A 13,891-nucleotide genomic window follows, 5' to 3' on the forward strand; every position below is an offset into this window, starting at 1 on the left:
TAACTGAGGTTTCTACAAAAATTCTGTTTAAAAACTGCAGGAAATGGAGAGAAGTGGAATGAAAAAATTATAAATCGTGCAGAACATTATTTTCCCCACCTTTTACATCTTGTTTCCTTCTAATTATGAAATATCATTAATTTTTCTTTCTGCACAAATATTATATTCACTTACTTTCATTTACAACAATGTATACTATTTCGTATCTACATATTAAACTATCTATGAGTGGTGTTCAATAAGTAATGTAACATATTTCTTTTCTCTCAGCCAGTTTTGGTTTAAAAATGTTAAATTCTTTGTGGGTCAATGTGCAATATTCCCACTTCAGCCCCTATAGTTTCCTGAAGTTCTGACTAGTGGTGGTGCTATATGTAGCCTTCAAAATGGCACTGTAACGAGGTGCATTCCAAGCCGAGTTTCTCTTAGTGGAAAACCAGAGCACCTCAGATATTCACAGCTGCTTTCAGAATGTTCCCAGAGAACTGGCACTGAACGAAAGCATAGTGAGTCACTGAGCGAGGCATTTGTCATCACTGCAACAAGGTTGCCCAAACCTGTCCGACCTCCTGGATGCTATCCAGCCGCAGACCGCTGTGACTTCTGCAACGATGGAACATGCAGACACTCTCATTTGAGGTGATCGAAGATTACAATCAAACACTTCGCTGCACAACTGTATGACTCTATTGGTAGTGCTGACACATTCATCCACCAGCTGCAGTACTCACAGCTGAGTGGCACCTGAGTTTCTCACCGCCTAACGGAAGATTGTAACCCAGAACAGTTTACACACTACGAGGTGGACTGTGACAATTTCTTGTCGAACAGCTTCACAGGTGATGAAACATGTGATCATCACCTTGAAACCAAAGAAAATTGCAATCCATGGAGTGGTGCCACACTACCTCTCCTCTGAACAAAAATTTCAAAACCGCAGCCTCAGCCAGTAAAGTTATGGTGGGGATCTTCTGGGACTCTGAAGGAGTAGTTATGTTTGATGCCTTACCTCATGGTGTAATGATCAACTCTAAAGTGTACTGTGCTGTCCTCAGGAAATTGAAGAAACCACTTCAGTGCATTCATCGCCACAAAAATGGAAACACATTTCTCCTTCTCCATGACAATGCAATGCCTCATACATGTATGCTAACCCTGAGAGAAGCTCACAAAACTTCATTGGATTGTTCTTCCTCAACCATTCTACAGCTCAGATCTTGCACCTTCCGACTTCCATCCATTTGGCACAATGAAGGATGCACTCTGGGGGAAGCAGTACATGAATGATGGGGAGGTTATTAATGCAGTGAGACTTTGGCTCCAATGTCGACCAGCAGAGTAGTGCCACGTGGACATAAGCCCCTCCCAGTAGGTGGGGAATAATATGGTGTATCGAAATCTTGAATAAAATCAACCTGCTATCTGGAGGGGGGGTTAAGAAGTGTGGCATTGCTTATTGTACACCCCCTCAAAAATAATGTTTCTTTTGTCAGATTTAGCATCTCTTACAGGGAAAGACCATTAAGAAATGTAATAACGCTTTATGCAACCATCACAATTTGTCAAGAGAAAAGCAAGTAATAAAATAAAACTTCAACAACAAAAGCACAAAACCTACCAACATAAGTTGGTTGGTTGGTTGGTTTGGGGAAGGAGACAAGACAGCGAGGTCATCGGTCTCATCGGATGAGGGAAGGACGGGGAAGGAAGTCGGCCGTGCCCTTTTGAAAGGAACCATCTCGGCATTTGCCTGGAGCGATTTAGGGAAATCACGGAAAACCTAAATCAGGATGGCCGGACGCGGGATTGAACCGTCGTCCTCCCGAATGCGAGTCCAGTGTCTAACCACTGCGCCACCTCGCTCGGTACCAACATAAGTAATCATGCTGAGAATAAGTAGAAATTAGATCATAATACAAAAACACACTGCATTGCATCAGATAATCATGTGACCCAACCACTCCACCAAAATAACATTCAAACATTCTTACATAGAATCCTTGATGTTAAGTGAAATTGAAGTTTCGTGCCACTTGGATCTTTTCTGTTAATGGTGGCATATGAAATATATTCCCAAATGTTCTATCGTGAGATACTGACCATACGATTGGTTCCTTTGCTGCAGAATTGTTATAGCATGAAATAGGAAAACAATCTTTTCCTAGAGACAAATGCTCCTGCATATTCCAATTATAACTAAATTACTTAAAAATAATTACTAAAAGCAAAGTTTTTAAGATTTTTATCTGTGAAAAAGCACACACATAATTAAAACCATTTAACAACTGGAAGTTCTGATAGTAAAATATGATAAGCAATGCTCTTTCTAAAATAAAATTCATTCTCTTGCCTAGTGTACACTTTAACGAAACTTCATGACAGATTAAATGTATGTGCTAGTTGCAAGTGATAAATAAATGTCTGGATTTGACGGCAGGTTTGACACACAGTTTTAATTTGGCAGCAAGTTTCAAAGGCGTTTGTTATTATCCTAAACTAAAGTCCGATGCAATAACTCACACTGATTACTAGCAGAGGGAAAAACTTATTTTCATTCTGTTGGTGGGAACATCCAGCATTCTCCTGAAGTGGCTTAGAATCCCTGGAAAACCTGGATAAAGAGTGAGAAATTTATTGCTGCTTCATAGAAATTTTGGCCAAGATGGAAATAGATACAAAGACTTATTAGATAAAGGGCTTGACACATAAAACCGATACATGTCATGTATAGGTTAATCATCTCTAGTCGAATTTCTTGAGAAGTGGCAACACTGTCTCAAAAGTTGGATACACCACATTTTTTTCAAAAAGTAGAGTGCAGCTTTATGTTCATGCATCAGTTGTGAGAAGCTTGCAATGTTGCACTGTAACAGAAATGGGGTGTTTAGCATTAGAACAGTGAACAAATATTGCGAAGTGTTACACAGAAACAGGCTACATCAAAGGATGTAAAGACATGTTTCAAGTGAAGCATCCTTGTAGGAAACTCCCCATGATCAGCACTATTCAAGATCTATACAAGAAATGGAGGGCTGTAGTTTCTACTCGGAGTGTGCAGAGGAATACGTGACCGACAGTGTGGATCCCTGAAACTATAGACAGAATTTCCACGGACATTATGAAAAGTCCCTGCAAGTTGGTAAGGAGGTTATCACAGCAGATTGGTGTACCTTGTACATCGTGCCATAATGGACTAAAAGATGTAAAATTACAAGCCTACTGTGTGAGGGTGATGCAACAGTTAATATTTGAGGATCAGGAAAAGAGACTTCATTGTTGTAACTGGCTGTTAACATCAATTGCTAATGATTACTCTGCTTTATGTCAGATGAGGTCTGCATTTGTCAGATTATGTAAACTCCCAGAATTTCAGATACAGGTCACAGGACAACCCACATATTCTGCATAAAGAACCTCTCCACTTAGAGAAGACAGGTGATTGGTGCGCGTTGTCCGACGACGTGCATTACTGACCCCATATTTTTCAATTACACCTTAAACAGTGTCAGATATCTAGAGACCTTTTGACTCTTTCTAAGCACAACTAACAGATGCAGAGAAGCTGCACTCACTATTCCAACAAGTTAGAGCAACCGCTCACACATCCAACAAAAGTATGGCCTATGTCACCAAAGTGTTCCCTGGAGATAGACTTGTCAGTAAAGGCCACTGTCCCCCAGGGTCTCCAAATTAACATCGTGTGTTTTATTTTACGGGGTACACTAAAAAGCAAAGTGTATGCTGACAATCCCCGAACAATTCACGATCTGAAACGGAACATTACTAGAGCAATTAACAACATCATGCCTGCAGAATTGCATTGTGTTGCTGGTAATGTCATCACATGAACTCAGCGATGCCTGGATGCCCAAGGCCACCATTTCCAGTATTTATTATAAACAGGTAACTATATGTTTTTTTTGTTTTTTAATGTTACTGTTATCTATTCTTTTTTAGTTGGTTCATTGTTACTTGAATCTTGGGCATTAGGTGTACCGATTGTGTGTGGAACACCCTGTATAATGACATTTTGAATGATATCTAAACTGATGAGGGTATACAGGATATCCATTTTAACTGAAGAAATTGAAATATCTCAAAAACTACACATTAGATGAAAAAAGTTATAGTTCCAATTTGTTTGTCTTGGAGGGAGACATCAAACAATGCCACACTCGACCCACGACCCTATCCCGTGTGTGTGTGTGTGTGTGTGTGTGTGTGTGTGTGTGTGTGTGTCGGGGCAACTTTCAAATTTTTAATGTGTACCCTCATTTTTTACTGCAGATTTTGATATTACGGCAAAATCTACATACATTTTGTCTAAAGCATTTTCTTCATTTCAACACAGATGGCACTGTAATTAGAGGAATTGAAAGGGATACACAATTGTAACTTATGACATACTACTCAATGGCTCATGAATATCCAATGGCACGTGACCCCCACCTCCATGCTGCAAGGGCAGGACAGGCCAGTATTTCCCAATTTGTAATTGGAAACTTGTTGTATCCCTCCGACGTATTGAACAGGGGAATACTCGACATGCCACTGTGGCCACATAGTGAACTATGGCATATCATAACAGGCAGTACACTGTGACCGGAGCTCATGTATCGTGCAGACATAGAACAGATAATGACTCTCAAACATTAGAATACTTGCACAGTGTTTATTGCCTGCACACCTATCTATCAAATGGAGAACACACATGCAAGTGGACGTTGAACATTGTAAACACAGAAGAAAAAATTGAAATTATCCTGATTTATGGAGAATGTAGGAGAAATGTTGAGGCTGCTGTTGCCTTATATGCCAGCGTTCTTCAAAGAAAGCTCACCCTTATTTGTTCTTTTACAAGGTTGTGAATGCCTCAATGTCTGATGACAGCACACAGACTGGCAAAAGGAAAGGAGAAGTTAATAAAATGGCTGTACTAGCAGCAGTGCAGCACAACCCATGGATAAGTGCCTGGCAATTACACTGCTACTCCATTATGTCTGTAGATAGTACTCTCACAAGTATAATCCGTATCACGTCACTGAATCAAGAACTTCACAGTGCCGATTTCCGCAACTGGGTAGCGTTTTGTGAATGGGTACATCAACAAATGCAAACAGCCCCCACATTCTTTGCCAAGTTACTATTTTCTGACGAGTCTATATTTAAAAACCATGGTAGCGTTAACTGGCCTAACATGCATGACTGAAGGGTAGACAATCCCCACTAGCTACTGCAGGCTAACTATCGACTTCCTTGGTCGGTTAAGGTTTGGTGTTCTATCTTACGGAACAAACTCACTGATCCGGTATCAATGGCATGTTGAATGGAAGCAAATATTGCACATTTTTGGAACAGGAACTACCAGTACCACTGCAGGATGTTGCCCCGGACATTCGACAGCATATGTGGTTTGAGCATGACGGGTGGCCAGTGGATTACGCAATTGAGCATGGAAGGTGTTATACCATATTTACATTTGTCAGTGAATCAGCAGAGGTGGCTCCATTAATTAAATCGCTAGGTTGCTGGATTTGACATTGCCAGATTTTTTTTCTGTGGGGATATTTAAAAGATAAGGTGTGCCAACAGGCCGTGAAGATATGATCGAGTGCATCAGAAATGTCTGTGCAGACATTCCTGCAGATATGCTTCTGTCCTGTTTACGGTCATTTGAAAAGAGGCTCACTAAGTGCACTGAGTGGATGGTGCTACGTTTGGACAATTTAACTGGAAAAGAAGGGTAGCATTTCACTACAACCAAGATCACGGTAGTGCACTGAGTAATCCTCTGATCAATATGTCAGAGGAATACAACGTTGTGAATGGGTTTTCCAATCAGAAGTTACGAAATACTGGCCTGTCCTACTCTTGCAGCATGGAGGTGGCATCCCACGTGCCACTGGATATCCAAGGACCAACGAGTAGCATGTCTTATATTACGATTGTGTTCTCATTTCTATTCCTCGGATTAAACTGCCACCTCTAGCGAAGTGAAGAATAAAAGCATATGTAGATTTCACCACAAAATATAATATGCAATACAAATCAGGGGTTCACATTGGAGATTTAAAAGTTGTCCCCCCATCACCCATGCATGTGGTGGTGTGGGGGGGTAGAGTGTGGTATCACTAGATGTCCACCTCTCAGGCAAACAACACTGAAATTACAACTTTGTTTGATCCGATGTGTAGTTTTTGAGATATTTCATGTTTTAGTTAAAATTAACACCCTGTATAAGGCACACCACATATTAGTGTACTGTCCTCCATTGCTATCAAACAGATTTTGTAATTTACAGTTCAACATTGGTTGTTTGCTGCTGTCACCAGTACATCAGCACCAAAATGAGTGGCTGGCAGTGTCAAAGCTTCACCTTCCATTTACTGGTGGTGGACTGTAGTCTTAGTCTGTAGCTGGAGGTCACATGCACTTACTGAACCAACATCCAAGGGTTTTTCACTTCTCATTTCCCCTACTGTTCTCCTCTTGCTACCTGCAATGGTCATTTGCTGCAGCATGTGAATCCAAGATCTGTTAGCTTGAGACTTTCCCCTTTCTTATTGAAGCCATTGTTATGTTTGTGGATTTCTATGGCTTCCCTGAATGGGAGTATGGTAGGACTTCTCCACAACAAGAACTTCTGTGTCTAGAAATTTTACATACAGAGCATGCTCCATCCACCATAGCTGATTTCTCCATCTGTCCCAGCCCGCAATGCTGTTTATGTTGGGTGATCCTGGTGTTGGTGGATCATCCAGTCAATGTCAGAATGACTTTTGCACATGTACAAGGTACATGAGATATTTCCAGCTTTGCACATGTATCCCTTATATCCTTTGTTTATCTGAAACACACTTATCTTCTTGGTTGGTTTTTAAACCGCCTTTATGCTGTGTTTGCGCACTTGTGGCTCGTTCTGTCTGTCGCTGTGGGGATCTATGGCAGAAAGTCTGCAACCGAGATGTCTTCTTCTGACGTGTCAGTTTCTAACGCTTTTCACGACAGAAGAGTGTGTGAAGTGTATGTATGCTACCTTCCCATCTCATTTATATGAGTTGACTTACTTGGGAGTGCGCAGACGATCTTCTTCGCTGGTTAGGCGGCTGCTGGAATCTCTATAAACTTCTTCTCCAAAGGATGATTCTAGTTAAACGAACCTCTAAGACTCCCTCTTTACTCCTGAAATAAGGAGGTACTCGAAGATTACTTTTAGTTCACTATCGGTATATTTCAACCTCCACAAAGAACAAAATTCACACTTCTCACATAAACATTCGACTTCCTGTAAGTCACCCGTGTCATCTCACATTAGAAACAATTAAGTTACATTTACAACAGAGTTGGTTTTATAACCATGACTCTATTACACTGAAATCATAAACATGTCTTGCCTCTAGCAAGACTGGATTAAGAGTTTTTTAGAGTTCTTTTTTCACTAACAATAGCCACTGACACTATTCTCACAGTTACACAAATACTCCATGGTCCTCTCGTACACACTCACTAAACATCTATTTTCTGCCTGACAGGTACTTGTCGGTGCTGTTCAACTACTGCGTCTACATTCTTCCTGCAACTGAACTTAAACCTGCACACACAGACATGTGACACGCAGTAGGTAGAATTCCGCTCTCTCTCACGCTCTTATCTATAATACTGTGTGTTCGAGACAGTAGAAGGCTGAGTGATTCTAGAATTTAAGCAGAAATGCTTGAAACACTACATATCCGTCCCCTCAGATCAAAAACGCGATATTTTATACATAATCATTATGTAAATAATATCAAATATAATAACAATTTCATATTTTAACAGTATACATTTCTTTTCTTTCAATAACCGTGAATAATCTTTCACTTACTACTTCGCTATTCTCTCTCATCCAACTTTAATATTAAGCCATGAGCTTTCACTCAAGTTTTTAGTCAGCTCTTCACTAGTATTTAGGAATTGTGAGGACTCCTCCTTTATTTCCAATCATAAATTCCAGGTGTTCATGACACATGAGTGATCTATTTTCTGTTCTCATCTTTTGTACTACCTTTCCTTGGTATGTACTATTCTTACTATGTTCTGTAGCTTGGAGGAACTCTGGGCAAAATGAAAATGTTCTTTTGACACTCGCAAACTTTCATGAAACATAATAATACTAGTTGAGCACAGAATTCAAACTTTCCAGAATAACCCCTATAAAATTTGTGACTTCTGTCATGATACTGTCCCCTTTTCCTAGGATCAGTACCTATACCTTGCTTGTGGATTGACGTTATGAAAGCAATTCCTCTTTCCATTCTGGTAGGTATGCCCCTAATAAAACATCACTATTTTTTGGGCCACAGGTCGTCCCATCTCCATGTAGGTACACCTGCCCTATATACTTAGCAAATGCTCGGTACGCCCCCTTATCCTTTCTGAGTAGGCCTTGTGGTTCATTACCCTAGTATACACTTCTATGTATACTATAATTAAGTATTCTCTTGTAAAGATACAAATCTATTTTACACTTCGCATTCCCTTTTTAATGCATCATTCGATCCCTAGAGTCCTCCTCTACTTCTCAATTTCTATACTCTCAGTAGATAATATGTTTACATACACTATTCAAGTCCCACAATCCCACAATTCATCAAAGTACTTATTGCACTGACTTTTCTTAAATGACTATCATGATTAATTCCACACTTGGTTACATTCTCTTTCTTATGTATACTCGATGTAGAATCGTCATAGTTCTTATATACATATGCAATGTGTAATTGTCATAGAGAGAGCGAGAGAGAGAGAGAGAGAGAGAGAGAGAGAGAGAGAGAGAGTGTATTCCCCCCCTACAATAACTGGCGATTCTCACATTGTGACAGGCTTTTTAGTCTGTAATTTCAATGTTTGTGTCTAAATGTATTTGTGTGTGTATGCAGATGTGTGTTCATGTAGTCTGATTCTTCGACCTTCTTATATGAAGATAAGATATAGGTTATTAGAAACCACAGAAACAAGAAAGGACTTCAGCGACAAAAGTTAGTGAATATGGAAAGAGGGAAAAACTAGATAAGTCCTCAAAATGAGAAGTAAGAAAGGAAAAAAATAGATGTGGTCGCTAAGATCGAAGAAGAGAAAGAAGATAGCCCCAATGACAGGAAACCCTTCCCATCCCTCTTCCCCAGGATCGCTACCTCTCAGGTACTTGAGTGAGACGCTGGAGGAGGTTTGGTGTTAAATCGTCTCCTACAGAATGGACATTCCCACCTACACCCTTGAGGTCCCCGAAGGAAATCTTTGCAACTCTATGAAAACGGCAAATGGTGAAAAATCAGGCACACTTGTTTGCGAGGGTTGTCTGAAAGGTGTGATGTGTGTTTTGAGCTAGCCATGATTTATTTGCTCTTATAAACCATGCTTCTTTTACAATACCCACCCCTTTCAAAACTTATACAAACCCTCCCATTTACATCACATTTCATAAAAGGTATAAAATACCTATACAAAATAGAAAATTTATACACTCTGGTATCACAGTTGTTCAACTAGTCACACAATATTATATTTTCTACAAACATAATACTCCATTCACGAACCTACTATCCTGTCATAGTAGGAGGAGAGGTGATACTCCTACGTGGCGTGTCCCAGGTGGCGGATGGGGAAGTCCTCACCGGTTTACCGGCGGACTTGAGTGAAATAAAATAGCTCTTGCGGACCAAACACACCCTCTGCAGTTAACAACCATAGTTGTAAATCGGAGCTTGCTCCAACTAAGGCTGAAAACTTTCGAAAGTCAAAAATGGAAAGGTCTTTTAGGATAAAAATTCCACTGTCCTACTCAAAAAGGCAGGAAGAGGTTACATTGGATTCGGTGGGTAGTCAATTAGAAGACAACAACGAATCGAAGTGTTTGTAACCATCAAAATGCACACTAAAACACAAAAAGAAGATTAAACATGAGCAGATAAATTATATAGCAACACAAAACATAAACTCACTACTTCAGACCGGAAAACTCAAGGAGCTCATAAATGAACCAAATAAACAAAAAATTTCAATAACAGAGATCCAAGAAATGAGAAACACCACAGAGGACCCATTTGAATCACAAGGATACAGAATTTATAATGGGAAACCAGGACCGAGGGCAATGAAACAATGTCCCCAGTTTGGAACAGGGTTTTTAGTAAACATAAAAATAATAGATTTAGTAACGGATTTTCAAGCAGTATCACCAAGAATTGCGACTCTAAGCTTTAAAACAATGAATAAAACCTATACAATAATAAATGATCATGCCCCAACCAATGAAAAAAATTGTCTAACAAAAACAAAGGAAGAGGCAGATAAATTTTGGGACCTTCTAGAACAAACTGTGAACAGAGTAAATAAAAAGAATGTAAAAATCTTATTGGGAGATTTCAATGCTCAGTTGGGAAAAGAAAGCAAATATAAAGATATAATTGGAAAATGGAGTCCACATAAATTTACGAACAAAAATGCTCAAAGACTTGTAGAACTCTGCAGAGAACACAACCTTATATCTAAATCAACATACTTTAAGAGGAAGCCAAGTAAACTTAAAACATGGAAACATCCAGACTGGAGGAAGGGGGAGTAGCGGCTAGACCATGTCTGTATGGACAAAAAATTTCATAAGGAGATCCACAATGTTAAAGTACTGAGAGGAGTAGACACAGGCTCAAACCATTATACAATTAAAATTAAAATCAAATTTACACCGTTAAAGAAGAGGACCGGAAAAACTAATAAAATAAAAAGGTGGTTTGACCCACATCAGCTAATTAAAAGTAATAAATACCAACAAATAACACAAACCATCAAATTAACAGATGATCTAGAACAACTAGTGCCTAATCTTAAAAAAGAAGCAGAGAATCTAGCTCCCTTGAACCCACGAAGGAAACATGCATGGTGGACATCAGAATGTGACAAAATTCCATGAAGATAGACACCAAGCATGGTTAAAGTTTCAAACACGTAAAACTGAAGAAAATGTTATCAACCTAAAAAATGAAAGAAAAAAATTCACACAAAATATTAGAAGAATCAAGAGAGGATTCCATAAAGATATTATAAACTCTGTAGAAGGTAATTATCATAAAACCAACTCCAGGAACTACTACAAAATCTTTGGGAAACAACCACAACAATATGAGGCCCCTACACTAATACTGAAAGATGAAGATGGAAGAATGACACACAGTAACAAGGAAAATGCAGAAATAATGGCAAAAGCATTTAACAAACTTCTGAACTGTGAGGAACCCAAAGAACCCTTATAAATCAACATAAATACCCCAATAAAAACCAAACCTAACAAACTAGACCTCCAACTTTCCAAGAAGTAGAAAAAATTCTTAAAGAACAAAAAAATTATAAGGCATGTGGAGAAGATCAGGTTTTTGTTGAAATGTGGAAATATGCAAGTGACACAGTCAAGACCTCCTTACACATGGCTCTAACAAAAATTTGGGTAACAGAACGATTTCCCGAACATTGGACCACAGCTATCATCCACCCACTACACAAAAAGGGAGATAAGAGCAACCCAGACAATTACAGAGGAGTCTCTCTCCTAGATTGCACATACAAAATTCTATCCAAGATCCTATATGAAAGAATCAAGGAGCAATTAGAACAGGAGTTAGGGGAATATCAGGGAGGTTTCAGACCACGGAGAAGCTGTGCAGAGCAGATAATTAGTTTAAAATTGATTATGGCATACTACAAGAAACGGAACAAACCTCTGGCAATAACATTTGTAGATTTTAAGAAGGCATATGACTGTCTCCACAGACCTTCAGTATTAAAAATTTTAAGAAATCTAGGATTCCATTCAAAACTAATTAAAATAATACAACTCACTCTAACGAACACCAAATCAAAAGTGAAGTTTAGAGGAGAAATTTCATAACCATTCCTCATAAAAACAGGCTTAAGACAAGGTGACTGCCTATCACCATTACTGTTCAACTGTGCACTGGAATACATAATGAGAGAATGGTACAAGGACAATCCAAAGATGATAAGAACTGGAAGTGCAAAAGATGATATTAGCTTAAACTGCTTGGGATTTGCTAATGATCTTGCTCTCCTAGCCAACACCATTCAAGAAGCCAGGCAACAAGTGAGATCACTACAAGAAATAGCAGAGAAAGTAGGCCTTAGAATATCATTTGAAAAAACGGAGATTATGCTAACTGATCCACCACTTGCAAACAAAATTACAATATGAGAACAGGAAATAAAAATTGTTGATAAATTTAAATATTTAGGCGATATAATAACATACAATCTAAATGAGAAGCCATCATGGCAGAACAAAATAAAAAAAACTGAACTACGCAAATTACATTACAAAAAAAAAAAAAAGCCTATCTATAGATGCAAAATTAAAACACTATAAAACAGTTACACAACCAGAAAAAAAGTATGCAGCTGAAACTATCTTCAAAACAACTAATACAGCAGAAATTGACAGAATACTAAAAATAGAAAGAAGAATAATTAGAACATGTATAAATAAACAGTATAAAATAAATGGACATTGGAGAATAGCATCAAATGAAACAGTATATAAGAAAATAGAACCAGTCATGAGCACGATCAGGAAGAAATGCATCTCATTCTTTGGACATCTGATGAGAACTCCAGAAAACAGAATTAGTAAAAAAGATAATACAAAAATTGTGGAATAGCAAGAGCGACATTAAATGGATCACAGAAATTAAGGAAGATATAAAAAAAACTCCAAATTACAGTAGATGACCTAAAAAACAAGACAGAGAAAACCAGAATACTGCAAGACCCGCAAACCAGACTACAAATGAAAATCAATAAAAGGAGTACAGGAAGAAAAAAAGAAAATATCTGAAAGAATGAAGAAATATTGGGCAGACAGAAGAGCAAAACACCTTTCATATAAGAATAGACTCTAATAATTATATTACCTAAATATCATATTAAGTTACTGTTGAGCCAATTTGTATCCCTATGTAACAACTTGTTTACAACTTTGTATTTTTGACTAGAGTGGTCCAATGAAGGCCATAAAATAAATAATAAAATAAAAAAACTCCATTTTATTTTCATGTTGATACCACTTTCCTTCTTATTCTGTAATTCACCTGGATAGTTTTCTACTTGATTGTCATATCCGGTTTTCTAAGTAATAAAATTATAGGATTGATTTTAGGATGAGATGACAGAATAGTTTAAGATTTTAAAGAAATTCAGTGCAGGAAAACTGTTTTGGAAGAAACACCGAAAACAACTCTGGATCCAACGGTCGTCACTCCCCCGTTAACACAGATTGATAACGTCTCTGGGGGACATATGACTCCGACCGGGTCCCATGGATCTGATTAACTTTTCTTGTGCACTTGCAGACCAATACTTCTCTTTAAACTACTTCTGGAAATCTCCCCAAGAGGAAAAGCTCTCAATATTTATGGTTCCCCATTCTGAGGCTTCCACTAGAAGGTAATCCATGGCAAATTAAATATTTTCAGAATCTACCCAATCTTTTGGCAAAGCTTGGTTGAATCTTTTCAAAAAATGGATCAGATGTACTTCTCCATCGGGCTTGAATTTAGGGAATTACCTGGATAATCCTGAATTAGCCACCCCATTGTAAATCTGTAACTACTTCACTAGTTAGCACACAACATTAGGTGACGTTACCTGTTTTTCTACTTTGTCCTGGATAAGCTTGACTTCTCTCCACAGGTCATCTATGCCCTTCCTGGTATCTAAAAGTTTGGAAAAAACAATAGGCGACACGTCCACAGATGTTATTTCTCGGTGACTTTTTGATCTATAATCCCTTCAAATTGTTCCTCCAAACTACTTATATTTACAATATCAGAATTTGCTATCTTCTCTT

The 13,891-nt window shown here is 38.4% G+C and overlaps 1 protein-coding gene across 1 annotated transcript in view; it reads right to left on the reverse strand.

Moving 5' to 3' along the window:
* The window catches only part of LOC126183883 (serine/threonine-protein kinase D1), a 222,842-nt gene that overhangs the window by 84,195 nt on the left and 124,756 nt on the right, over positions 1 to 13,891 (reverse strand). The gene's annotated exons all lie outside the window — the stretch shown is intronic.

Source organism: Schistocerca cancellata, chromosome 1 (genome assembly GCF_023864275.1).
Source record: "Schistocerca cancellata isolate TAMUIC-IGC-003103 chromosome 1, iqSchCanc2.1, whole genome shotgun sequence".
Classification (NCBI taxonomy): Eukaryota; Metazoa; Arthropoda; class Insecta; order Orthoptera; family Acrididae; genus Schistocerca; species Schistocerca cancellata.